General features: G+C 52.6%; 1 long non-coding RNA gene across 1 annotated transcript in view; it reads right to left on the reverse strand.

The window, feature by feature from the left end:
- Positions 1 to 2701: 2701 nt before the first annotated feature.
- Positions 2702 to 26966, reverse strand: part of LOC123582839 — a 48825-nt gene continuing 24560 nt past the window's right edge. The window contains exon 3 of the long non-coding RNA XR_006704604.1: positions 2702 to 5726. This is a non-coding gene — a long non-coding RNA (uncharacterized LOC123582839). The remainder of the gene's footprint in view (positions 5727 to 26966) is intronic.

Here is a 26966-nt window from a genome sequence, read left to right on the forward strand (position 1 = left end):
ATGTCAACCCTTGGTCAATTTCAGCACCATGAAAAGAGGGACATCTGGACATTCATATGTCCTGATACGATGCCAAAATAACGAACCTGAATCTGATTAAGCCTCTGATGTAACCACCAGTTTCCAAGAAATGCAGAGGCCAGAGGAGTTATTAAACAAAACTATGAGACAGCCATCAGCCAAGACCAGAGGTAGAAAATTCTCTAAAAGAACTGACCCTAATTCCTCAGGAAATAAGAGGCACACAACCAAAAAAAGGAAGGAAAACTTTTATAAGTGCAAAGACATTTAAGAGCATGTTAGCCAAATCTAACAGGTGGATATTGTTTGGATTCTGATTTGAATAAACCAGCCATAGAAATGCTTTTTTTCCGGACAATCAGGGAAAATTGAGCATGGTCTGGATATTAAATGACATCATTGTTGGCGGTGTTGGGTGGCATAGTGGTAATGTAGCTGGATGTGTGGTTTTTAAGTCCATATGTGAGAGAGACATACTGACGTGTTTAGGAGTAAAAAGATAGGATGTCTGGAAGTTGCTTCAAATTATGGAAGTTCTCCACTTTATTTTTTATTTTTTTTAATGTTTATTTTTCAGAGAGAGAGAGAGTGCAAGCCGGAGAGGGGCAGAGAGATGGGGAGACACAGAATCCAAAGCAGGCTCCAGGCTCTGAGCGGTCAGCACAAGAGCCCGACGCAGGGCTTGAACTTACAGACCGCGAGGTCATGACCTGAGCTGAAGTCGGATGCTTAACCGACTAAGCCACCCAGGCGCCCCTAGGTGTCCACTTTAAAGGAGTGGGATCACAAGTCCTTAATTCTCTAATTGTGGGCTGCACATAGTGACTTCCTTCCAAAGAGTCCAGTACAGAAAGGGGGGATATGGGTAACCCAACAGTGGAGAAACCTCACGATCACCACTTCAGCAGGCAATCGAGGCCAACATCAATAATAAATCATGTTGATGGCACATACACTTAATACAGTGTAATGGGAGTGGCACTTCACCTCTGGGGTTTTTCCCCAAACCCATAACCCCCGTCTAATCATGAGATACACAGTAGACAAATTCCAACGGGGTGGGGGGCTGCATCTTCAATATAGCTGGCCAGTACTTCTCAAAACTGTCAAGGTCATCAAAAACAATGGGGAGTCTGAAGAGGAAAAACTGTTGCTCTACTCACAACACCTCTGACACCAAATATGTGGATTTTCCACACCAAGCAACTCGCCAATTTTCTACAGACACCGACTGAGTGTCCTTCGGTTTAATTCAATTCTGATACTGATGACCCAGAGTTGACACGGATGCCATAGGTGAAGGGCTCAGCCCCACAGAACTTCCCCCACCACAGACACCAATCACAAGGAGCGGGTGTCCAGGTTACCCACACTTCGCTGTGACTGGGCTGCAAACTGAAGTTTCCCACTCTCTTCTCCTCAGATTTGATACTTTGCTGTAACAACTCAGAGCACTTAGGAAAACACATCTACTGGTGGCATCAGAAAAGATATTATAAAGGGTACAGAGGAACAGCCAGTTGAAGAGGTCCAGAGGATGAAGTCCAGAAGAGTCCTGAAGCAAAGGTACATCGCTCTCTGCCATATGGACATCCCAGGACATGGATGTGTTTACTGACCTAGAAGCTCTCTGAACTCCATCGTTTAGGGATTTTTATGGAAGCTTTAGCAGGTAGGCACTATCAATTATTTAAGTCAATCTCCAGCCCCTCTCCTTGCCCCAGAGGATAGGGGTAAGGTGGGACTGAGAGCTGCTACCTTCCCATCTTGCCTCGGTCTTTCTGGCAAGAAAGACCGTATTTAGCAGAAGGTGCTCCTATCACTCAGAAAAGTGGGGGTGGGGGGGGGGGTGGGGGGGGTGGGTTTAGGAGCTTGGTTTCAGGACCCAGGGACAAGATCAAATACATATATCTTATTATATCACATTATCACAATACAATGCCCTTAATACGGCATGATGAAAATAGCCCTTTACTTCTGTGATCCTCCTTCCCCAAACACATAACCCCAATCTAATCATGAGAAAAACGGTAGACAAATCCCCAGAGCAGGAAACCTACAATATACCTGATAAGCCACTCCTCAAAACTCTTAAGATTATCAGAATCAAGGAAAGTCTGTGAAACTATCACAACCCAGAAGGGCTCCCAAAACCTGACAGCTAAGCATAATGTGGTCTCCTGCATGGGATCCTGAACAGGCAAAGGTCACTGATGAAAAACTAAGGCAGTCTGATCACGTATGGACTCGATTTAATAACAACATATCAGCATTGGTTTGTTACTTGTAACAAATGTACCATACTAACGTAAGATGTTAATAGTAGGAGAAATTGGGTATGGGATGGAGTTTAGGGGAATCCGTGGTACTACCTGCTTAAATTTTCTGTAAACCTAAAACTCTGCTGAAAAGTGAACTCTTAATTAAAATGTTTTGAGGAAAGAAGTGTTTGGAAACTCTACAGGAGGGAAGATGAACAAGAATGGCAGGATGTTAGAGGCGCCTGGGTGGCTCGGTCAGTTAAGCGTCTGACATCAGCTCAGGTCATGAGCTCACAGTTCGTGAGTTCGAGCCCCGCATTGGGCTCTGTGCTGACAGCTCGGAGCCTGGAGGCTGCTTCGGATTCTGCGTCTCCCTCTCTCTCTGCCCTGCCCCCATTCACACTCTGTCTCTCTCTCTCTCACACAAAAATAAACATTTTAAAAAATTAAAAAAAAAAAAAAAAAGAATGGTGAATGTTTGTGAATCTCGTAGCTTGGCAATGGACACGTGGGGGTTCTTGGTGCTATTCTGCTTTCGTATAGATTTGAAAGTTTCTGAAATCAGAAGTTATCTCTGATGAATACGGAGAGCCTCCCCTGTCCTCCAGGTGGGTCGGGGTATCATGCTAGTGGGAACTATCACCCTCACGAAGAGCCAGAACTGGCTGCGGGGACACTGTGGCCCGCACCACCCATGTCACCAGTGTTACCTCTGCCTCTGGGCACTCGATCTTAGTGCAGCTGCCCCAGCCCTGTGGCCACAGAGAATATCCTTGTCCCCTCTCTCTTCATGTCACCAGCTTGAGTATAACCTGGGACGGGTATATCTAACGGGTCAAACCTTGTTCACATATCTCAAGGGCGGCTGGGATTACGGGTTACCGGCCTCTGTGGTGGGCAGTGGGTTCCCCTGCAAGCAACATTCCCCATGGCAGGAGTTCGCTGAGCAGAGGGAGGGGTCTGCTGCTGGGGCCCACACGTTCCCTCGCGGCCTCACTACACTGGGCTGGGACAGCCGGGTGCTTCTCTGTCTGGTCCATCCTCGCGTCCTCTGAGCTTAACACCAAGCCTGGTTCCTGAGAGGCATCCGTTCAAAAGTGAGTGAATGAGAAGACGTGGTTGTAGGAACGTTCTTGCCTCTTAGGGAGAAGGGGATAAGATCCCAGGGTCGTGAAGCCAGCGTTCTAGCCCAGCCTGCATCCTACTGGCTGTGTGCTTTGCAGGGAATCACTCTCCCTCTCCCATCCTCCTTGCCTTCCCTCTGCAATGAGGGCCCCGTTGCGCGTCCATTTCTTCAGCCTACGTCAAGGACACTGTCTGGACAAAGAGTCCAGTCCAGCAGGTCCTACTGGCGGAAAGGCTGGCTCACAGCTGACCTGGTGACTCCCTGTGAGGACCAGCCCTCTTTACTGCTGAGAGGGGAGGCAGGCGTCTGCCACAGACTGGCCATGTGACCTTCAGAAGGGTCTGGAAGACACCGAGGACTCTTTCCACCTCTCCGTTTCCCCATCTGTAAGATGCGGGTGTGCTGGTAACCAATCCCCAAGGACTTTCGTCGCTCTGGGATTCTGTCGTGGCTAAGCCCACCTCCGAAGGCCTCAGTCACAGGTGTCCCGGCTCAGGGACACACATCTGGAAGAAAGCCCTGGAGGAAGAGCCAGGTCACGGGATTGTTTGCTCAGGACCTAGGGTCTGAGGCTGGCCCTTCCTGACGCAGAGACTGACTCTGTGGGAACGCAGGAGAACCGGAGTGGATGGCACATGCTGTCTCTCCAGAGGGAGGGAGTCTCTGAGAGAGGAGCGAATCCGGGAACATAAATCAAATGAGGTGTAAAATTGTTCCGAGCCACGCTTCGTAAAGCTGCTGCAACATGTCGTTAATAGCAGCCCCAGAGCTGGGGACACACGGGCGGGCACCTGGCGGGCGGGTGGGGTGGCAATTAGTCCAGGAGTGATGATGGGGGCTCACCGCTCACGCGGGGGTGCAGTTGACCCACCTGGCCCTCATTCCTTCTCTGGCGGGACCTGAAGCACGGGGCTGAGGGCCAGGCACCCACAGCCTGCCAGTCCTTACTGGCCCCTCCTTCTGGAATTCTCCTCTAAGGATCTCACTGTGGGCACCTTAAAGGCAGGAAGGGACCTGAGGTCACCCCACCTGCAGCTCAATTTTCGGAGGGGGCTGAGGCCCCAAGAAGGATGATCGGCAAGCCATTGGCCGTCCTGGACACAACCACGGCCAACGTGCCCACCTTGTCTGCTAGGCCAAGGTCAGCAGGCTGCTGAGCCTTGCCTGCGGTCAGACCTCTCGGCCAGCAGGACAGGAAGCCCGCTCAAGTGATTTGGGACCCGTCAGTGGCCCTCAGACCTAGATTTCCGGGTGGAGCCACTTTGGCCAAGTGAAGCGATTGAAAGAGATAACAAGCTACCCTCTATTCTCAGCATTGTGTAGTCATACTAACCGCAGACAATTATGACCAGCATAATCTCTCCCCTAAGATCCAGCGCTCTGTCCAACTTTCCCCACTTCGCCGCGAGCTGTGAAGACTCTACTGGCAGCAGCAGAGGTGGGGGTTTGCCCAGGGACCGAGGATTGGCCATCGCCGTGGGGCACACTCACTGCCCAGGCTCCCTGAGTAGGGCCTTCTGGAAAGAGGTGCGTATTAGGTATGTAGCTCCACACACCTTCTATCCCACATTGTAGCTTCACCTGCAACTCTAACAAAACTCAACTTGGACAGCCTCCCTCCCAGCTGAACTGTATTTCCAGATTTCTGGGAATCTGAGCCGGTGTTAAAGGGCCTATTTTTCAGGGGTGGGTGGTTTGGGCCGCAGGGGCTGCCTTCTCTGTGTAATGAGGATAGTGGTGTTAGCAAGACAACCTTCTTACATAGTTTTTGCAGGCGGGGTTCCCCGAAAGCAGTTGGGGGTGAAGTTTGGGGTGCAAGGTGTTACGAGGGGTCAACACGCGTGAGAGGAAAGAGGGGGGGAGGAGGTAGGGGGCAGAGACAGACCTCGATGCAGGTCTGATGGTACAGGCTCAACCAGCGCCCAACAGCGTCCCTTGTGGACCCAAATGGCTGGGTCTTTGTGCCCCCTGCTGTCTCATCCCCTGGCTGCAGGCTGCCCTGGGGAGGGCACGACCTCGGGCGAGGTGGCTATCTGCAGCTGAGCCCGGCTACAGGGGCTGAGAGCTGGAGGCCATGTGACCACTGACCACACTTCCGGCAGCATCCCGGACAGAGAAGTGGGCAGTCATCTCCGTGTTCCCCAGAATTGGCAATTTGCACAGCACTTTCACATTCTGGATTCTTACAACCACCTTGGGGTGCAGGCAGAGCAGAGGTACTTACCCCACTTTATATCTGGGCAAACTGAAGCCACACATCAAGTAAGACGGTGCTGAACAGGTCCTCTACCAGTGTCCTCAGTCATCTTCTAGTGCCTCTATGACAAAAAGCAAGGGCTCAGTGATAACAATAATCACTACTATAAATGTTAACAGTATTGTTGATTCACCAGTAAGTGAACAGCTAGACCCCGTAGCGTGAACTTTGCACATCAGTTCATTTAAACTCCCAACAATCCTACGAGCTGACTTCAAGTACTATCCCCATTTTGTGGACGAGTAAACTGAGGCTCAGAGAGGTGAAGACTCTTAGCCAAGGTTGCTCAGCTAGTAAGGCAGGGTCACAGACTCAGATGCAAGTCTGTCTGGCTCCACGGCCCGCAGGACCCCATGCTCTTAAATACCATGGCTGATCAGAGCCCCCAGACCCTCAGGGGGGCTTCGAGAGGGCTCAGGCTGGTGCTCCAGCTGTGGGCAGGATGGATGCAAAAGCCCTAAAGACAGGCCCCACTCCCTGAGGGAGGTAGTGCTCTGGTCTGGGGGCCGGAGGCTCTTTTTGTCCTGGCTGTGTGGCCCAGAGCCAGCCCCTTCCGCTCAAGGCCTCTGGGAAGAGGAGGGTCTGGCCTATGTGCATTCTGAAGGATCTTCCCAAGAACTTTTTTGTTTAATTTTTTTAATGTTTATTTATGTTTGAGAGAGAGAGAGAAAGTAGGGGAGGGTCAGAGAGAAAGGGAGACACAGAACTCAAAGCAGGCTCCAGGCTGTCGGCACAGAGCCTGACGCGGGGCTCGAGCTCACAAACTGTGAGATCATGACTTGAGCTGAAGTCGGACGCTCAACCGACTGAGCCACCCCGGTGCCACTGCAGAGAATTTCTGACCAGCTGGGTTTCTACTTTGGACTCATATCTGGAGTCACCTGTGGCTTCGTCGACCTGCTTCTGTGGGAACCCCCCAGGGCACCCCAGCCCCTCTCTCCTCCCAGCTCCCTGTCTGTAGATGGGCCTGGACTGTGTAGATCACCTCTGGCCCCAAACAGTGGCAAGTCGTTCTCTGTCCTGTGCCGTCACACTTGTCCACAAGGCACAACTGGCCCTGGGTTTGGCCAACACCACCTCCTCCTGGGCCCTGGGTGAGCCCTTTGGCCTGGGAAGATACCACGGAGACTCCTGGAGAGACAAAGCTGGGGAGGGAGGGGGAAAGAGGAGACAGCAAGGGGGATGCAGGGAGCGGGATGTACGTTGCAGGGGGGTGGGGGCACGGGAGGGCCGCAGGGGCTCCACATTGCACAGGGAACCCTCTCCAAGAAACTTCATGCTCCAGCAAGAACTCATACAATCAAAGATGTGCTTCCATATGCAATCATTTACCCCGAACAAGTGATGAAAACTTCCCTCCCATTAATCATTGGGCAAGAGGCTAATTGATTTACAGCCATGTGGCCTACACAACACTCCGGAGGGTTATATGTGGTGTGAGTACGGCTATGACATCATAGGCTCCAGCGTGGCATGCAAGGCCCTCCCCAGGCAGGGCCAGGCCTGGCTCTCGCTACCCCCAGCGGCCTACTCCACACTTCCTCATTGTATGCCACTGCTCCCCGATCTCCGAGATGTTCTCGGAGCTGCTCCTGTGAAACCAGAGCCGGGGTTTATCGCCATTCCGGATAGGTTTCGGCTGTTTCACACCAGTCACAACAGGCTCAGACCACTTCTAACCAGTCCAAGCTAGTTCTGGCTCATTCTGATTCTAACCAGGTCAGGATAAAACCTGGTTCTAACATGATCTGATTGGATCACACTCCTTCAGGACTCGTCAAACAGATTCCGACTAAATCTAACTGGATCAAACGAGTTCTACCCAGATCAAAGCAATGCTGACTGGTTTCAGGGAGTCCAGTCTGGTTCCAACGTGGCCTGTGTCTTCCACTCTGAGACAGTGGTCATTGAACCCTTCCTTGGCCTCCCCTGGGCCCTAGTGATCGCTCTTGAAGAAAAAGAGGGATGGTTATGTTTGGTTCTGAGGAAATCTAAAGGAGTTTGTTATTTTAGTAATAACTCCATTTACAGTTTCCTGAGTGACTTTGCACGCGCTGGTTTGACCCCCACAAGAAGTGTCTGAGCCAGGGGCTCATATCCCATGTCCAGCGGATTTTTAGAGGGGGTAAGAGGTGGGGTCCGCCATCCCAACCCTTCACTTGCCATCTTCGTGCCTTGGTTTCCCTGCTCTGAGCTCCATTTCCTCCCTTGGAAAATGGGGAGAGTAAAAGTGTCTACTTCACTGCTGTGATGAAGATCGAGAAAAGAGAATCAATCTATGTCGAAGCACCCGGGGCAGTGTTATAACCCAGAGCAAGCACAAGAAATATTAGCTCTTTTTAAGAATTATTATTTGGGGACACCTGGATAGCTCAGTTGGTTGAGCACCTGACTTCGGCTCAGGTCATGATCTCATGGTTTGTGAGTTCGAGTGCCATGTCCGGCTCTGTGCTGACAGCTGGGAGGCTGGAGCCTGCTCCAAATTCTGTGTCTCCCTCTCTCTCTCTGCCCCTCCCCTGCTCACGCTGTCTCTCTCTTTCTCTCTCAAAAATAAATAAACGTTAACAATTTCTTAAATAAAGAAAAATAAAAATAATGATTTTGTTGTGACTATACATTCATCGCTGGCTGCCATCATGCAAATACGGGAAACGAGTGGGACTGGTCCAGGTTCTGTCCCACTTGAACCCTGACCATGCTGGGCCCTGACCTCCTGGCTTCCTTCCATAGAAGGTTCATAGGAAGTTAGAGACCTGATTACTACGGGTGCTCCCCACTCTCGCCTGCCAGGTGAGACCCAGGCTGTCCTGTGATGGGTTTTCCAACACTGTTCCTGGGAGCTGTCACTTCTAAATTGCTTTCTGACACCTGTCAGGGGTTTCTTTTTTACTGAGACTTCCAATGGTTGAGTGAACTCCCCTGGGACAGAGGAAATGGACAGCTTTCAAGCCACATTGGGCCAGAGCCCCCAAACCCTGTGTGGACAGTGGGCTCAGAGGGGGCTCTCCTTGGGCCGAGGACAGAGCCCTGGGCTGAAGATTTAGCTCCTGGGGTGTCCCTGCCCCCCCTCCAAGCCTCTGTCCACTGAGGGAGGACTAGATGAGGGGATGGGGTCTTTGGGGGACTCCCCAGGGGTATTTGGGCCTCTTGACCTGTTCTGACAGGGGTCTTGGTTGGTGTGTGGAAGGTCCCTCACCCCAGGAAGGATCCAGCTCCTGTGGTTGGGCCTGGAACGCCTCCTCCCCCCTGCCCCCATCCTTCTCTCTCAGAAACAAATTATACACACACCACTAAACACTCAAAAACTAACAATTTATATAAATTACAGTTTGTCGAGAGTTCACTGGGTTCCAAGCACTTTCCTGCATTCTGTCATTTACTACCACGAGGACCCCACGAAAGGGGTGTTGTTATCCAGCCCGCACGCAGAGAAGGGAGGGCAGGCTTGAGTCCGCCTCTCTCTGACCCCCCACGCTTTGCCCTTGACCCCGCTCTCCCCAACAACTGCCCCTCTTGAGGCTCGCGGGGGCCTGAGTCGAGATGGAAACAGCCCACTGTGGCCCCTTGTGCCTTTGCTGGCTCCACCCCTGCAGGACAGGCTGTTGTCAGGGAGGCAGGTGCTGGGGGCCTGGTATGGATGGGCGGTGGGTGCAGGGGCAGGACAGAGGCACAAGCGGATGGAGGTGGGGCAGGACTAGATGGGTGCAGCTCAGAACCACCCCCCCCCCCTGAAATCCAGGGCTGGAAGAGAATCCAAGGCCACCCCCACAGCAGCGCTCAGCCACCTGGCCTCCACTTGCACACCTCTTCTGCTGAGAAACTCACCACCCCCCCGTGGTAGCCCTTCCAGGCAGCGACCTCCCTTCTTAGGAAAAGAGCCTGAAGGGACGGGATTCATCACGTGACCTTTCCGCACCGCACACATGCAGAGTGATGGGGGGGGGGGTCATCTCATTTAAGTCCTACAACCGCCCCACGATATAAATGCTCTTTCTCGCTCCATTTTTTAGATTAAAAAATAATTCCTTGTGGTAGAATACGCATGAAGTATAAGTCACCGTCCTAGCCATTTTTTTAGGTGCACCGCTCAGCAGTGTTGGTATAGTCACATGGTTGTGTGCCCAGAACCCTTTCATCTCGCAAAGCAAACCGCCAAAACAATCCTCCCCGCCTACTTTCTGTCCCCCTGGGTCCGACCACCCTAGGCACTCAGGTAAGTGGAATCCTACAGTTTTGGTCTTTTTGTGATTACTAGCTCCGTTTTAAAGCAAGGAAACTGAGGCCCAGAGAGACTAAGCCACTCACCTGCTGTCACCAGCTAGTCAGAGACCCAGCCAGGCTTTGAACTCACAGTCTCTTTCCCCATGGGCCCATGCAGTCCCTCTAACACAAGCCGTCCCTCCTCCAGCCATCCCAGCAGTCCCTACTCTGTTCCAGGTGGAACAGCTCAAGGCCTTTCAGTGTGAGGGCAGCCGTGGGGAAGCCCAGCCACCTGGCTCCACTCCCTAGAATTTAGCATGAACCTAATCAGCCAGGATCGGGGGCGGCGAGAGGGGAGGGTGCCAAAATCTTTCTCAGCTGCTCCCTCAGGGGAGGCCACACACAGGGTCAAACGTTCCCTTCGGCTGAGTAAAGGGGAGTCTGGGAGTTGCACTGGGTGATGAGCTGAAGGTCCTGGGCACTCTGCAGCCGGGCTCTCTTGGGTAGGCTGTAAAGAGCCTTTGGGAGCATTTGAGCAGAGAACTCCAGGAAGGGCGTGCTGATGAGCTCCCGCAACTCACTGGAGGCGGAGAGGAGACCATCACGGGGTCCCTCAGTGGTCACAAGACAGAGCTACGGTGGGGTGGAAGGCAGCAGAGAAGCATGAGACAGGACTTGTCAACAGAGCTTTCCACAGAGACACAGGACTTCTGGTCCATCTTCCTGTCTCAGATGGGAAACTGACAAGCCTTGGCCCACGTCAGCCAGCTGCTTAGGTAACCGACCTCCGTCCCCTGCCCCAGGGATGCCAGTCCTCAATCAACTGCTGCCCAAAGGGCTGTGTGGAGAAAGATTCTGGACTGGAAAGGGAGAGCGATGTGATCGATTAGTGATGTCTGCCACAGGCAAGGGACTGGCGAGGAGTGGCCTAGCGCAGCCCTTGGCGGTCCCTGCACTGGCACCCCAGAATGGATAGCTCTGCCCACCCTAGCTTACCACATACAGCTGCAGGGCCCAATGAGATCAGTGTGGGAAAATGTTTTGGAGACTATTAAGACGGTGCAAGGAGGGGGGGTTGTTTTTATGGTTACGTGTGCCTCCCTTAGTCACCCTGAGCCTGGTGCCAGAAAAAACACACAGCCCCCCAATATCCTCGACAGCTTTCACCCACCAACTGTCCCCAGCATGTTGCCTTGCTTGTTGACCGAGGCGGGCTTAGTCACAGGTGGCTGCACAGGGGCTGTGTTTGAGGCACATATGGACGGATGGCATACTTCACAACCACAGACCAAGGGCGCCATGAGTCACCAGCTCCTGGGCACATGGAATTGAGGGCAAGGCCCCTTTCATGATCAGTAGGGCCTGAGTCTGCTAGAATGTGCAGCCACGTTAACCACATCGGCCACATCTTGTCAGATTCCGGCTCCACCTCTGTCCCCAAACTCCAGTGTTTCAGGATGAGTAGAGGCACAGCCTCCTGGTTATACCTCTGGGTGACATCCCCTGACCTGCTCATTTGCTGCCAGGACGGTGGACCCCGAGGGCTGGAGAAGTATTTCCAGCTGCGTAGAATTCACAGAGATATTCTTTCCGTGGGGATTTTGTGCGGAAGCGATTGGCAAAGCGGAGACTAGACCGGAGTCCCAGCATTGTGATCCTGCCTCTGTCGCTCACTCCTTGTGGGGCCTCGGACAAGCCACTTAACATCTTTGTGCATCAGAGTCCTCATCTGTAAGATGGGGATAATATTCTCTGTCCTGCCTAACTCTCTGGGAAGGGTGGAAATTATCCCTGAAATGAACTTCCATTCTTTAGGACTTTGCAGGTTGGGAAAGGCCTTTAAATCCCCACTTCCATATTTGAGCCTCACAAGGCTCCCGTGGGGCAGTCAGGCAAGTGTCTGAGTTATCCCCATTTCAGAGAGGAGCAAACAGAGGCCCAGAGTCACGTGGCAAGTTAGGGGCGGAGCCTGGGCCTAATTCCTGCTCACAACAATGCCAGGATGCCGTCGCAGGTGGGTAAAGGCCTTATCAGCCCACAGAAATGCAGAATGGGATCAAATGAGGGCACCTGGTCCGGGCCTTCGGGTGAGGGGGTGGTGGGGACGCCCTGCCAGAGAGCTCCAGGCCAGGTGCTGAGAGACACACGGTTCCTGAAAGGAGAATGTCACACACCCAGGCCTCTCCGGCCACTGCCCTCCTGCTGTGGGGACCCTGCCCAGCCTCCACCGCCCCACAGCCCCCACAGCGCACCCTGTGCCCTCACATGCCCTCTGTTGCCCACACTTGGCCCGCTGGTCCTCCTGCCAGAAACACTTCCCTCCAGGGGCGCCTGGGGGGCTCAGCTGGTTAAGCATCTGACTTCAACTCAGGTCATGATCTCACAGTTTGTGAGTTCGAGCCCCACGTCAGGCTCTGTGCTGACAGCTCAGAGCCTGGAGCCTGCTTCGCATTCTGTGTCTCCCTCTCTCTCTCTCTCTCCCCCTCTCCTGCTCATGATCTGTCTCTGTCTCAAAGATAAATAAAACATTAAAAAAAGAGAAAGAAACACTTCCCTTTGCCCATCTGTCTACTCTGTGATAGACTCCCTTCCTCCCAGAGGGACTAAACTGGTGAATATGGGGCCAAAACGTGTCAACATTCCCCTCCCCCGCAAGAACACCATCACCCTCAGCTCCACAACTGTCCCTGTTGTTGATTTATCACTTACACGACTGGTCTCCAGTGGTGGACAGACCACACCCAGCACCTGCCACGCACAGGAGCCACCAGGAAAGGTTTGTGCAATTGAGCTGAACTGAGGAAATCGCTCCCCTCTCTGAGCCTCAGTTTCTCCCCCTGTGGGACGGGGTTGGTGGCAGCTGCTGTGCCCTCCCACCCAGCCTCATAGTGAGTATGTGGAGGCTCAGGGGGCTTCTCAGACTGACAGGAGGGAGTGACTGTGAAGTTCAAGGTGATTTGTGCCTGTGCATACCCCTGCCCACCCCCCGGCTTGGCTATCATCTCTGAATCCCCCCCAAACCCAAGCCAGGACCCCGTTCCCAGAGGCCACTGCTTTTTACCTGGCTGGTGGTTTTCTTCCCCATGCCTAGACTATATGCTCCTGGGAACAGAAACCCAGCCTTGGTGGCTCCTCCCACATTCCCCAGGGCCACATGTGGCCAGGTGCCTGTCAGCTACCCAGGCCTCTGGGCATCCCCGGCTCAGGCATTTTAACCTGGGCCTGAACCCCCTGAAAGTGTATGCAGAAATGTGTGGGTGTGTGCACAGATGCTTGTATGTGACTTCTCAGAAAGGAGGCCTGCTGCTCTCAACGAAGTCTCCAGGGGGACCCAGCACCCCACTGCTCCGTGCTCCTGTCACTTGCCGCATTACACGAGATGGTCCCTTGTGTCTGCGACCCCAAACAGACGGTGGCTCCCTATATCATGAACACCAGCCTGTCACACAGTAGGGGCTCGATGCACATCAATGAGCCCAGCACTGAGTTGGGAGCTGAAAAAATGTGGGTTCATTTGCCCCTAAGAGTGGCCAGGTCAGTCCCCTTGCTGATCTTTCACTCTTGTGTCTGATATGGAATGGGCTGCCTGAGTCACACCCCCTCTCTCCGGTCTCCTTGAACCCCTAAAGAGATCACATTTGTGGAGTACCTGCTGAAAGCCTAGTGCACACACTCACATATGTTACCACTGAATCCTCACAGCTCTGTGGGGTGCATCAGTCAGGAAAGCTAGGTTATGCTGCGGTAACAAAGAACCCTCACATTTCCATAGCCTACCCTGTGTTTGTCTCTCGTTTATGACCTTGCATGATGGCTGGGGTAAGACTCAGGATGAAAGAACAGGCACCACGTGAAACACTGCTGACCAAGAAGGCTCTGGCGGGGGGGGGGGGGGGGGTCCTGCATCAGTGTACCTGATCAAACTCAAAAATACACATGTCACTTTCTCTCATAAGTCATCAGTCAGAACTAGTCACATGGCCCCAACCACACAGGTGCGGAGAAACACCTGAAAACAGAAGAGCATAAGCATCCCCATCTTACAATTGGGGACATAGCGGTTGGAAGCCTACCCAAGGGCACGCAAGGGAGCAGCTGGACTGTGCTAATACATTCATGACTGCTGCAAAGCCCAGCCCATTCTCTGGTACCATCTGGCCCCTGCAAGGGGCTGCGCAGGGCCCAGGAGCAGACTGGAGCTGATCGAAGTATGTCCAGGGCACAGGATGAGGTCAGTAGGCCCTCAGGGTCAAATTCCTGGTGGGGCCACTTTAATTTGTGCAGTGTTGAAGGAATGATGGATGGCAACGTGTCACAGACCCACTCTTGGCCATGTCCTTTGCAGAGAAGACATATCTGTCTGTCAAAGATGTGCTGAGTTTGTCCCAGATGTCCAGCTAGAGTCTCACAGTCCAGCTGGGGAGCTGGGATGACATAGACGATAACCAAAAAGTCCATCTGTCATGTGAGATAGACAAGAGGAGTGAGTCAAGATGGCAGATTAGATACCCATATCCACTTTGGCTGCCTCCTCAGTCCTCACCACAAAAACCCAGAGAGAGTGACTTTTTAAAAAGTATAAAGATTGGGAGAACAAGAGAAGAAACAATGGCAACAAAATACGGGAAGACAGAACCCCAGGCAATGGAATACCAACACGGTAGTGGGGAAAGCCAAGAGCCAACCAGGCTTACACTGCAGAGTTTTTAGAAGGTTCAGGAACTGGAGGCTCCAGAACCTCAGAGGAGGCCACCCAGAGAGCGGGGTTGGAGCCTGTATGGTGTGAGGAGGGCAGCCCACAGGGGGCAGCCTGGTGAGCAGGGGAAGACAGCAACCCTGGGGAGGAAGGTGGTTGCAGTGACCCATGGAGGGGTGTCAGAGCCGGAGGCAGGGTTGGGGGTGGGGGGAATCTTGAGAGAGTGTTGTCAGATGTGAGAGCATGGCTACCTGTGGGGGATTGATTAGATATGTGAATTTATTAAAGATAATGGGAGATAATTATTAAAGACAGTGGGTTCCGCACTGTCAGAAAGGTGAGTTACAAACACGGAAGAGAGAGAACCAAATGGTAGTGGTGGAGGCTGGAACTAAAAGTCTAGGTAAGACTCATGGTTTTCCAGATGGATAGATAGATGATGGATGGGTGGATAGAGAGAGAGATAGATACGAACATGTATATATTAATAGGAACATGCAAACACGTGTATAAATAACAGAGATGATAGATAGATAGATAGATAGATAGATAGATAGATGATAGACAGATAGATAGATACGAACGTGTATATATTGATAGGAACATGTAAACAGGTGTATAAATATACACATATTCCCTAGCTCTAACCACTGTGAGCACCTGGAAGCAGCAACATCCCAACAGCAGCAAGCACACCTAGCACCCAGATCTTGGCTTCTAAAAACCATTCCCTATTTGGAGAACCAGTGCTCCCTGGAGAGGTGACTAATTCCAAAATTGGGGCAGATGAAGTACAAGATGAGCCCAAGACATCTTGTGGTTCCAGAAAGCAAGGAAATGCTCAAAGAATGATGGGGATGTATCCAAAGGACACAGGTGTCTCCCTGAAAGGGCTCCCACTAGGCAAATCTGGGATAATTTGAGCACCAAATTATATAATGTTGGTAACAGATTATAATCTACTGAATAAAATAAGAAACCATGACTCCATACTCACGTAACTAAATAAATAAATTGAACAAGATAGTTACACACTATCAAAGTACTTCCCACAAAATGTTCATCAATTCCAGAGGACAAAATAATAATGTTGCAGTGAAGAAGTCTGGCAGATAGCACCCAAATCAAGTGATCAAAGTGAACATCACCAGGAATAAGACAAACTGAAATGAAGCCCCACCTGGTAGAAGTAACGAGAAGAGAGCATCATAGAATAGCACTGTGGAATCCCCGCTGACGGTGTAGGACCTGAATATAATCATGAACAACATCAGAAAACTCCAAATTACGGGACTTCCTCCAACAGCGTGGGGGTCATACAAGTCAAAGAAATACCAAGGAACTGTTCTAGACCAAAGGAGGCTAAAGGGACTTGACAAGTGCAGGAATGTTTCTGATCTGGACATTCTGCTACAAAGAACATCCTGGGGGAAACTGACACAACATGAATGGGGGCTAAACATTAGGTGGCAATGACGTTTCGACATTACTCTGCTGTTGCCTGGTTAGAGTACATCCTTGAGAGTAAGTTGCTGGAATGATACTCCAAGTTCACCAAATTCTTTAGTGTATATTTCCCGCAAAAGTGCGTCCTTGTTTGTAGGAAACACACACTAAAGAATTAGGTGGACCTGGGGAGTCGTTTCAGCAACTTACTCCTAATGGTTCGGGGCAAAAATGACCTGTATTGCACTTGCAACTTTCATTTATGTATGACATTGTTTCAAAATGAAAAAAAACGAAAAAACGAAAAAGAAGACTGATCAGACAAGTAACAAAAAGTGAAAAGGGCTTTTTTTTTTTTTTTTTTTTTTTTTTTTTTTTGGCTCCGTGGCTTTGGGAGAACTTTTGAAGGCAGATAGCTGTCTTTTTTGGTGCAAGGGCGCCCTCTTGTGGTGTTCACAGCACAATGCAGCACTCGGCATCCAGGTGGAGTCCAGGAGTTCGCTTCTCTTCCCAGGGGTGGATGTCCTCAGAGGTCATCTCATCCAGTCCCCCACTTCAGGCCGGGGTTTCCCCTCAGCCACACCATAAAGATCCCTGTGCCTGTAGCCTCTGCCTTAAAAGTTCTAGATGTGTCCCTTTCTGGCCTGGTGCTGGGAACAGCTCTGAGGACTGGATCCCTTGGAGGTTCTCTGGACAGACAGGGGACCCATGAGCCAGCCTGATGGAGGGCTGGGCCAGAGACAAGGGCTGCGGAGGACAGAACCCAGATAGAAGCCCAGAGGCTGCTTCTAACTGTCTGCCTGGTCTTGGGCACATCACCTGTCTACTCTCAACATCACTTCCTTTTTTTCTGTACGTTTGCAGTTTAGAGACCATGAAACCTGCCCAGCCGTCCACAGGAGCTAATGAGATACAAATAATAGATACCGTTTCTCAATAAATGGGTAACCACACACCCAAGGCTGCCTGGGAAAGGCCTGATTTACACTCGCTTCCCAGCATAATTACTAATGACCCCTCTTTCTCTCTGATAGATCATGTGGTCACTACTAAGGATAAACCATCTATCAAGTGGGTGATCAATCACATGGCCACTTGCCACCGGGGGGCTTGCATCTTAATGGATTTCCGAAAGCCTTCAAGATTCGAAGCCTTTGTGGTTTCTTCCGACCCCTTCCACTTTAGAGGTGACACTTGAGGAGCAAATGGGTACAAACTCATTTTAGCATCCCTCTTAGCAAATCCCAAAAAGCAAAATCCCATTCTGAGTTGGGAGCTAAGCCCATCTTAGATGGATGGGCACTTGGCCCGCCCCACACAGCAGGGGACACAGGAAAGAGACCAGGCCCCACATAATCGTCTGCAGAGGAAGAGGCAGTGACATTGTCAACAGCCACAGCCAGGACTCAGGCCAGGCCCTGCCCTATGTCCCGGGATGCCATGTGGTCAGACTTCCTGTAAGATCTGGGAAGGGAGTGGGAAAAAATAGGATGCTGTAGAAACACACGAAATTGGCCCTTACGACCAACTGTAAGGGCATGTGTATTCAGGCTGAGCTTGATTTCGGACAGTAAAGAACAGTGACATTTCTTAGACCCAGGTATAGGGGAGCTCTCAGACCGGTCACAGAAACCGAGTGAGTTCCTCAAAGAAGGACAAGGCTCATAGGAGGCTGGGGCTGGGGCACGGCAGACACTTGGTGTTAAAGTTTCATTTTTCTTTCCTGGTATGTTTTTCTTAAGTACATTCATTGTGAAAGGGACGTATGTTCTAGAAGTAATATGAATGTTCATATAATAAGAGGTGATTGTACCATTGACCCTTTGGGGGAACCTTCCGCGGCCAGGGGCTTGCGACATGATCTGAAACCCTCGCGACCACCCTGGGGAGAAGTACCATTATTCAAATTTTCTGGATGGGGAAACTGAACCTCCGTGGTGGGGCGGGGGGCAGTGACTCTGAGCTCTCACAGGTGGCAAGCATTGAGGCCTGGATTTTTCTGGCCACTACACCCCACGGCCTCTCCCACAGGGAAGAGCCATGTTCCAGTGGCGCCGCTCACTCCCCATGCGTGCACGGAATCCAGGCTGTGGCGTGGTAGGCAGGCCGCAGCCTGTGGGGAAATTGGAGAAGGGAGCCGTGGAGACAGGTCCCACAGTGGCCCTGCTGGCCTGTGGAGGCGCATGGTGGTGGCCTGGGGGCCGCTGATGCCTACCAAAGTCCACAGGCAGGAAGCCAAGCTGGGACAGGAGGGGACTGATGACAAGCTGGGCCCACCGGGCACCTTTGTGTGTTTGGCCCGACCCCGGCCTCTGGACTCCCTTTTGCAAATCTTGCCAGCTTAAACCCTGCAGGGAAGGGAATTCTGGGAAAGGCAGTTCTGAGCTTTATGGGGAGACAGAGGTACCACATAGAGAGCCCAACCCAGTGCAGCAACCCCAGGGCCTTGCCTCACCTCTTGGGGGCACTGAAGTTGGGAAGGTAGCTGGCAGCTACGAGGCTTTGGCCAGACAGCTCTCCGTGTGCCACTGCCTGTCCCCTTCACGCAATGAACGCGGACACAGGGCAGCCTGGCGTCCCCTCCTGCCCGGGGTCTGGAGCCAAAGCGGATGCCCTGGAGGGGAGGTGGCAGTGAGGATGTGGCTCACCACAGAGGCTTCCTCAGGGAGCCCCTGGCTCCAACATTCAGAAGGGAAAGGGGGTAGGGAGGCGGGAACCAGTAGACTTGCTCTAGGACACTGGACAAGCATCCTTCCCCCACTGGTTTCCTGTATTCTTTCTCCCCCACCTTCCACCTGTCCCCCCTCCATGCTACACAGAGGATCACAGAGCCTCTTCTCCCCACAGCCCCTACCCTAGTGTGAGTAAGTGGGGCCAGGGGGACAGAGCTGGGGGAGCCCACTGGAGCTGGCCCTGCCTTGGGGTGTCTGCTCTCTCAGAGCTGGGTCTGCTCCTGTGGCCTAAGCTTTCTCTTCCTGGGGAGAAAGATGCCCAAGACCATCAGCCTCTCTGACACCAGTCCCCTCCCTGCCCCAAACACCTTCCCAACTTTCCCTCGTGGAATTAGCCAGTTGGGAGAAGGGCCTTTCCTACAGTGGCCCTGCCCAGCAAGAGGCCCTGAGCGGGGTGGAAAGCGGTAGGAGCAAGAGGTAAGGACCCGAGCGGCGGTGAGCTTTGGGCGCATTTCTTTCTAAGCTTTGGACATCAGTTCGTGCCTGGGATGAGCAAGATGGCACCTGCCTCCTGCCCTCTCCCCACCACACCCCAGCCCGTGGGCAGGACTGGAGCAGAGCATTACTGGGGCGCAGTGGCCCCACAACCACGTTCTGAGCGGTGGCGGGTCCCATCGGGACCGGGACCGGGACCGGGACCGGGACCAGACCGAGGAAAGGCACGGAGGGAGCCCCTGGCACGCGATGAGTGTTACATACAAAGTGAAGTTCTCGGCTCTGACGGGAGAGGGTACCTGAGGACACGAAAGGCCTCAGAGGGAAGCGGGGCAGACAAAAGATGACCAGTGGTGACCGGTGAATGTCGTGTTGTCGCTTGCATTTTTCTCACTTAATCTTCCTCACGTCCCTGGGAAGCAAGTCTTGTTGTGTCCTCATCTCCGCTTTCAAGACCATTCACTGCCAACCCCTCCTCCCACAGAGGAGGAAACTGAGGCACGGAGGGAAGGTGATTCCCCAAGGTCCCACATGGCCACGCCAGGACTCCACCACTCGCTGGACCTCGTGATCCAGGGAACACCCGGGGAGAGTCTGGGTGCCGCGCTAGCTTGGTGGGCACGGGTGGTGAGGCGACAGAGTGGGCTGGAGAAGAGGGGCTGCCCGGGGTGGGGTGGGGAGGTCCCCAGACGGGCCCAGTGGTCATCCCCGAGGAAGGCGGGACGTAGGTTGGGAGGCAGAGCGGACAGCTCACAAAATGAAAACTCACAAGCAATCACGCCTGAACTCCTAAGCTAAATGCTGGCTGTGTAGCCTTCCGGGGTATGGGAGTGACCGAGCTGGCCCGCAGGGGCTGGAGGCAGGGCTGGGCTCAGACACCGCCTCCGACATTGAGTGAGGCTCTCCCTTGTGCCAGAACCTTCACACACGGCCTCTCCACCACATGGACATCGTCACCTCTGCCACTCGGCTCAGAACACACAGCCTCTGGGAAGTGAGTCCCTTCTCCAGGGTCACAGAAGCAAGTGGTGGGGCCGTTACTCCAGCCCAGGACTTCCGTCTCCAATGCCATATTCTTTCCAAACACGATGCGTGGTTAATGAGAAGTGCTGATGACAGACTAGGAACCAGGTACAGGACCGGGTGCTTTATCTGGATTATCCTTTATCTACATGACCCTCTCTCACTTTATGGAGTAGGAATCTCAAGATCAGAGAGGTTAAACATGAGGCGCAAAGCCACACAGCATTCGACCCCAATCTTCCTTGACTCTTTCCTCTACAGTTTGTTTCCCAGAGTGAGTTCCATGGGTGTCCTGGAAGTGATGGGGGGCAGGGGCGGCTGTTGGTGGACAAAGATCTTGGGAAACATTGAGTTCAACCGTTATATTTACATTAGGATTTCTCAGAACTTGACTAACCTATTTTGTGACTCTCTGATGGTGGAAACTGGTATGACCCAACAAAATTTTTCCACAGCCCCCATTTATCACAAAACACTGCATTAGTTAAGAATGTGTTGAGCTGCAGGAGAACTATCCCCGCAACACCCCCCACCCCCCACTTACTGGCCAGGACCCAGTACAGAAAGAGGCAGTCCAGGGCCAATGTGGTGGCTCTGACTTGCCACTGGGATCCCAAGCTCCTTCTAGCTTCCCGCTCTGCCATCCTTTCATCCCCGTGGTTGCAAACTGGCACAGCCCTTTCAGGTACCACAGCTGCTTTCCAGGCAGGAAGAAGGAGAAAGGCAAAGAGCAAAAGTGAGTCTGAACCTTTATACCTGGGAAGCACCCCTCCACCCAGCAGACTTCCGCTTACATCCCACTGGTCAGAAGTGTGTCGCATGACCACCGTTCCCGCAAGGGAGCCCGGAAGAGTGAGTAATTTTAAGGGGCACATTGTCACCTGGATGGAATAGGAGGTCTAGGGCTAAGGAAGAATGGATACCGGGACTGGTGTTCTGTGAACCTGACTTGGAGAATGCCGCTTCCCCTAATGTTTTCAGTGAAAAGTCAACTCACTCTCCAAGGCCCCTCCTGGGCAGGGGACCCACTCCCCTGCCAAAGCCTTCGGATTCCCCCACTTCCTCCTCCCCACCCATTATCAGCACAGGGCAGGTTGTGCTGGACTGAGCAACAGGGATGTTCATCTCCACTACGCATGTGTTACCCACCAGCTGCTGGAGGGCAAGGACATAGCCCACTAGTGCCCGCACCTGCCACAGGGCGAGCCCGGGCACGAACGTCCCATAGTCTCACGAAAGGCGTGCGGAGGCAGAAAGTGGTGCGGGATGCGTTACTTGAAGCAGGTGCCAACTCGAACAAACATAAACAGAAAGGCAGACTGCTTAATAAGGACCCAGGGGCTTTGGGGGAACACAGGGCCAGGAGGTAGTCAGGGCTTAGGAAGGGACGGGGCAGAGTCTGAGAGGGCGCTGGGTTTCCCGGCAGCCTCTCTCCTCGGGCGCTGCCCCTCTGCTTCTCTGTCCAGAGGGCGGGAGGAGGATGGCACACGCATGCGGGGAGATCAGCCTTCAGCCCAGTTCCCAGGCGGGGGGAAGGACTCCGAGTGGCCCAGCATGGGTCAGGTGTCACCGCTCAGTGGCTGGGAGGAAGGCAGGCAGGGCTCAGTGCTACACTGGGTGGGAGGGACAGTTACAGCAGATATTCCAACACGTGACCACCCAACTCAGGGTGTTGGAACAGAGGAGGGCTCAGCAAATTCCGACCTGACGGCGAAACCCAGCCTGCCAAGCACTTGCAGAAATACGATGGTATCGGAACACAGCTATGCTCATTCACGCACGTATCGTCCGTGGCTGCTTTGGTGCCACAGCTACCGAGTTGGGCAGCTGTGACAGAGACCGTGAGGCCTGCAGAGCCCGCTCCCTATCATCTGGCCCTTCAGAGACAAGTTGGCGGACCCCCGTGTTGCAAGGAGGACGCGTGTCGGTTAGGACCTTGTGGGTCACTAGAGGGCAAGAATGTGTCACCCAGATCTGCATCCCCAAAGGCGGCAACACAGGTAGCTGGGGGAGGGAAGGAAAGAAGGAAGCAAAGGGGGGCGAGAGGGAGAGAAGGAAGGAAGGAAGGGGAGAGAGGGAGGGAAGGCAAGAGGGAAGGGTGGAAGGAAGAAAGGAAGGAGGCAGGCAGGAGGGAGGCAGAGCGGGAAGGAGGCAGGGAGGGGGCGGGGAAGGGGCGAGGAGGAAGGGCAAAGGCAGAGGCTGGTGCCCTTGCTGTTTTCAGACCACCTCTCCGGAGCCGGAGCAGAGCAGAGGGACGTTGGGGAAGGGGGTTCTCTCTCCCCGCGCTCAGCCCCGCATCTGCTCTTAATTGAGGCGTACTGGTACAAGCCTGATTGGGAATAACAGGTGCTGGGACGCGGTGAACATTAGGGAATAGTCACTTGGCGGGCTCCAGAGCTGCCAAAAACGAAAGTGTGCCGCCGGGCCAGATGTTCGCTCATTACCATCCGCTCCTCCTCAGAACCGTTTAAAGGGAACATTTGTTTGTTGAGGAAACACAGCTGTTCCCAGGGAAATGGGTTTCCCTCCTTTGGGCAGAGGAGTGGGGGAAGGGACCGCTGGGGGAGGGACACTGGGGACGCCTCGGGTGGGTGGCAGTTAAGGGTCTCCATCGGGTCGAGGGCCGTGAGGACGGGTCCTCAGAGACCGGAAAGGCCTAGAACATCCATAGTGACTTCCTCCCGCACTCGTGTGAAAGATCATTCACTCCATTTCCCAGAGAGGGAAGCAGAGGGTGAGAGAGGCCATGTGACTCAGCCAAGGCCACACAGCTGATCAGTGGCCAATCCCAGCCGGGGATCTGGCCTCTGTTCTCTAAGACCCTGGCTCTTGTACACACCCACGTCCGGTCCTCTGCCTGGGATGCATCTCTTTGCAGCTCAGTCTTAGACGCTTCATTCCCAGGCCTGTGTTTCCATCCCTGCATTTTGTTTAAAAAAAAAAATTTTTTTTAATGTTTATTTATTATTTGAGAAAGAGAGAGAGGGAGCGCGTGAGCAGGGGAGGGGTAGACAGAGGGAGACACAGGATCCAAGGCAGGCTGCAGGCTCTGAACTGTAAGCACAGAGCCCCATGTGGGGCTTGAACTCACAAACCGTGAGATCATGACCTGAGCCAAAGTAGATGCTTAAGCAGCTGAGCCACACAGGCACCCCAACCTGCATCTTGTTTTAAATGCCCCGTCTCTGCATCTCTGACTCCCTGTCCTGGGCCTCTGTGTTTTCCATTTGCTGACACCTGTCTCCTTCTCTGCCTTCCCAGGAGGTCACATCAGCATATGTGGGTGAGTGGCTGGCTCTGTGTTTCATTCTTCCCATCCATCTCTCTCCCTGCTTCTCCCTCTCCATCTGTCTTTTGTGCCCGAGCTACCTCGGTGACGTCTGTAATATCTCAGGGTCTGAGGCAGGGTCTGTGGGATCTTACCTCATTTAATTCTCTCTCTCTGACATCTATTTCTGTATATTTAGGCTAGTGTTTTTCAAGTTGTGTGTCAGGACCATAGGGGGGGGTCATAATATCAGCTTACTGGATTGTGACCAGCAATTCAATAAGCAAAATAGAAAATTTCAGAATGTGTTACACATCCAATTTTGTGAATTATTTCAGTTCTCTACATGATTGTGTGTACTGGGTTCACATGTAAAATGTTTTCGCTATGAGATCTGATTTTTAAAACATCTTAAAAAACCACTAAATGGACCTTCTTTGGCTGCAAGTGCAGAGATCTCTGACCCAAGAAGTTCCAGAAGGAATTTGGCGGCTGCCAGGCAGCACCCTCAGGCCCTTTCCCTTCTCCTTTTGCTCTCAGCTGTCCTCAGCTAGCCAGCTCACTGTCCTCATGGTAACAAGGCAGCTGCTAGGGCTCCATCTACCCCTCACAGGTCCAGCAGAGAATGAGCAACCTGTTTGGCCCCCTACATCCCTTTTTAGAAGTGGCAACCATGGGGCGCCTGGGTGGCGCAGTCGGTTAAGTGTCCGACTTCAGCCATGTCACGATCTCGCGGTCCGGGAGTTCGAGCCCCGCGTCAGGCTCTGGGCTGATGGCTCAGAGCCTGGAGCCTGTTTCCGATTCTGTGTCTCCCTCTCTCTCTGCCCCTCCCCCGTTCATGCTCTGTCTCTCTCTGTCCCAAAAATAAATAAACGTTGAAAAAAAAAAAAAGAAGTGGCAACCGTTTCTCTCATGTCTCATTGGCCAGGACAGGGTCACATGCTCACCTTCTAACCAATCACTGGCAAAAGAGACAAGACTTACTGTGACTGGCTTAGACCACCCAGGAGGGAGGTCTCTTTCCTCACCCACTGGCTGCACAGATGAGGCTCAGAGGCCCTGAGCCTTCTCCCACCAGGAAGAAGAGGGAGAAGTCTGTGGGCCGAACTGCCACCCACATCTGCCATAGTCTCTCGCTGTCCCTTCCACCTGGTTCCTGCCTCAGTTTCCCTCCTAGTCCCTCTTTAGAACTATCCTGAGGAGAGGCCATGGGTACAGTTTAGGGTCTCTGTATTTGCTTCTTACGGCGGCTGTAACAAATTACCACAAACTTGGCGGCTTAAAACAACAGAAATGTCGTCTCTCACGGTTCTGGAAGCCAGAAGCCCAAAGTCAAGGTGTAAGCCAAACCACACTCCCTCTGAAAGTTCTAGAGGAGAGTCCATCCACGCTCTTCCACCTTCCCGGGGCTCCAGGCGTTCTTTGGCCTGTGGCTGCAACCTCTTAGGTCTACTTCCATCTGCACATGCCCTTCCCCCCTTCTCCCTGTGTCTCCCCCTGTGTGTCTCTTTTTTTTTTTTTTTTTAATTTTTTTTTTTCAACGTTTATTTATTTTTGGGACAGAGAGAGACAGAGCATGAACGGGGGAGGGTCAGAGAGAGAGGGAGACACAGAATCAGAAACAGGCTCCAGGCTCTGAGCCATCAGCCCAGAGCCCGATGCAGGGCTCGAACTCACAGACCGCGAGATCGTGACCTGGCTGAAGTCGGACGCCTAACCGACTGCGCCACCCAGGCGCCCCGTGTGTGTCTCTTATAAGAACACTTGTGACTGGGTTTCAAGCCCAAGCGAATAATGCAGGACGACCTTATCCTGTAAAGACCTGCGAAGACCTTGAATTACACCTGCAAAGACCCTTCATCTCAAATAAGGTCATGTTCACAGGTTCCTGGGCATAGACACATCTTTGGGGGCCGCTATTCAGCCCACTACAGAGACTCTGTCCACCCCAAGCCGACCCAGTCTCTTAGAGGGGCAGGGCCTGGAGTCACAGCCTCTCACTTGTTACCGTGAGACCTTGACCCCGAGCTCCAGTGTCCTCATCTGCCAAATAGAGGCCTGAATAGGAGCTGATGCGTAAAGACCTGGAAAAACATCAAGAGGCAACATGTTCTCTTATTGCTTCTCGTCCTGTGAGAGAAAAAGCACGTTGACTTTTGCTGTCTGGGGAACCAGGTTTTTTTTGGGAAACTGGCCTGGTGAGGTGTTAGAAAAATACTCTCAGATCTTCCGTGAGAGTCAAAGGACTTGGCCAGCCTTCCTCTCCCAGTTGCTCCCTTCAGCCAAAGCATGAAGTCTCTAGAAAGTTCCTCAGAGAAAGCTGCACCTGTTACCAGGGAGGGGATAACCTGGCCACAACCACAGCTATGGTACGAGAGAGTCATTGGCCCTCACCTCTGCCTGGCGCCTGAGCTCTGCCTGGGCTCCCACACATCAGACTCTCACAGCAACCCTCATGGTACACGTAAAGTGACTGAAATAGATTCATTCAACCATTCAACAAATATTTGAGCATCTATTATGTGCCTGTTAGGCACTGTTCCAGCCCCTGGGGGTTCATCAATGAACAAGACCAACATCCCTGCCCTTCTGGAGCGGACACGTAGCAGGGAAGTTAAGTGATTCGCTGAAGGCCACATACCGCTAACTGACCAGACCAGGCTCAGCCCCGAGTCGCCATGATGTCCGCCAGCGGATGGCTCACTGGTCTTCTAGGAAGCGCTATGAGAGTGACGGGTTAAGGGCAACAAAGTTGGGAGGGTGTGTAATAAAGAATCTGGCTGGCCTTTGTCCCCTTTCCCTAGCAGGTAACTTCTAATCCCTTGGTATCTCTTCATTTCTCATGACGGCCCCCTCAGAGCTTGCCTGATTGTTCATGCTAATGCTGTCATTCATGGTGGGCCTCTCCATAGTTTATGCTAGATGACTCAGATTAGGAAAGATGATACAATCTTTCTAACTATATCAGAAAGACCAACCATGTGATTGAGGATTGGGGCTCTGAGTCATGTAATATCAGCCTGACCTTGGAGGGGGTGCTCGAGATTGAGTTCATTCACATGACCAATGATCCAATCAATCACATCTGCATAATGAAGCCTCAAGAAAAACTCTGGGGGCGCCTGGGTGGCTCAGTCAGTTGAGCACCCAACTTCGGCTCAAGTCAGGATCTCACGGTTTGTGACTTTGAGCCGTGCATTGGGCTCTGTGCTGATGGTGCGGAGTCTGCTTGGGATTCTCTCCCCTCTCTCTTTGTCTCCCCACTCATGCACACTCTCTCTCAAAATAAATAAATAAGCTTTAAAAAAAAAAAAAAAAGAAAAAGAAAAGAAAAAAAAACTCTGGACACCAAGCTTGGGTGACCTGCTCCAGTTGGCAACATGCTTTGAGTCTGTCACCCTTTGATGTGGAGGGTGATACATCCCTGAGGATGACAGCAGCTTTGCATTTAGAACCCTCCCAGACCTTGCCCTAGGCGTCTTTCCCTTGGGCCAACCTGGC

This window comes from Leopardus geoffroyi, chromosome B3 (assembly GCF_018350155.1).
Source record: "Leopardus geoffroyi isolate Oge1 chromosome B3, O.geoffroyi_Oge1_pat1.0, whole genome shotgun sequence".
NCBI lineage: Eukaryota > Metazoa > Chordata > Mammalia > Carnivora > Felidae > Leopardus > Leopardus geoffroyi.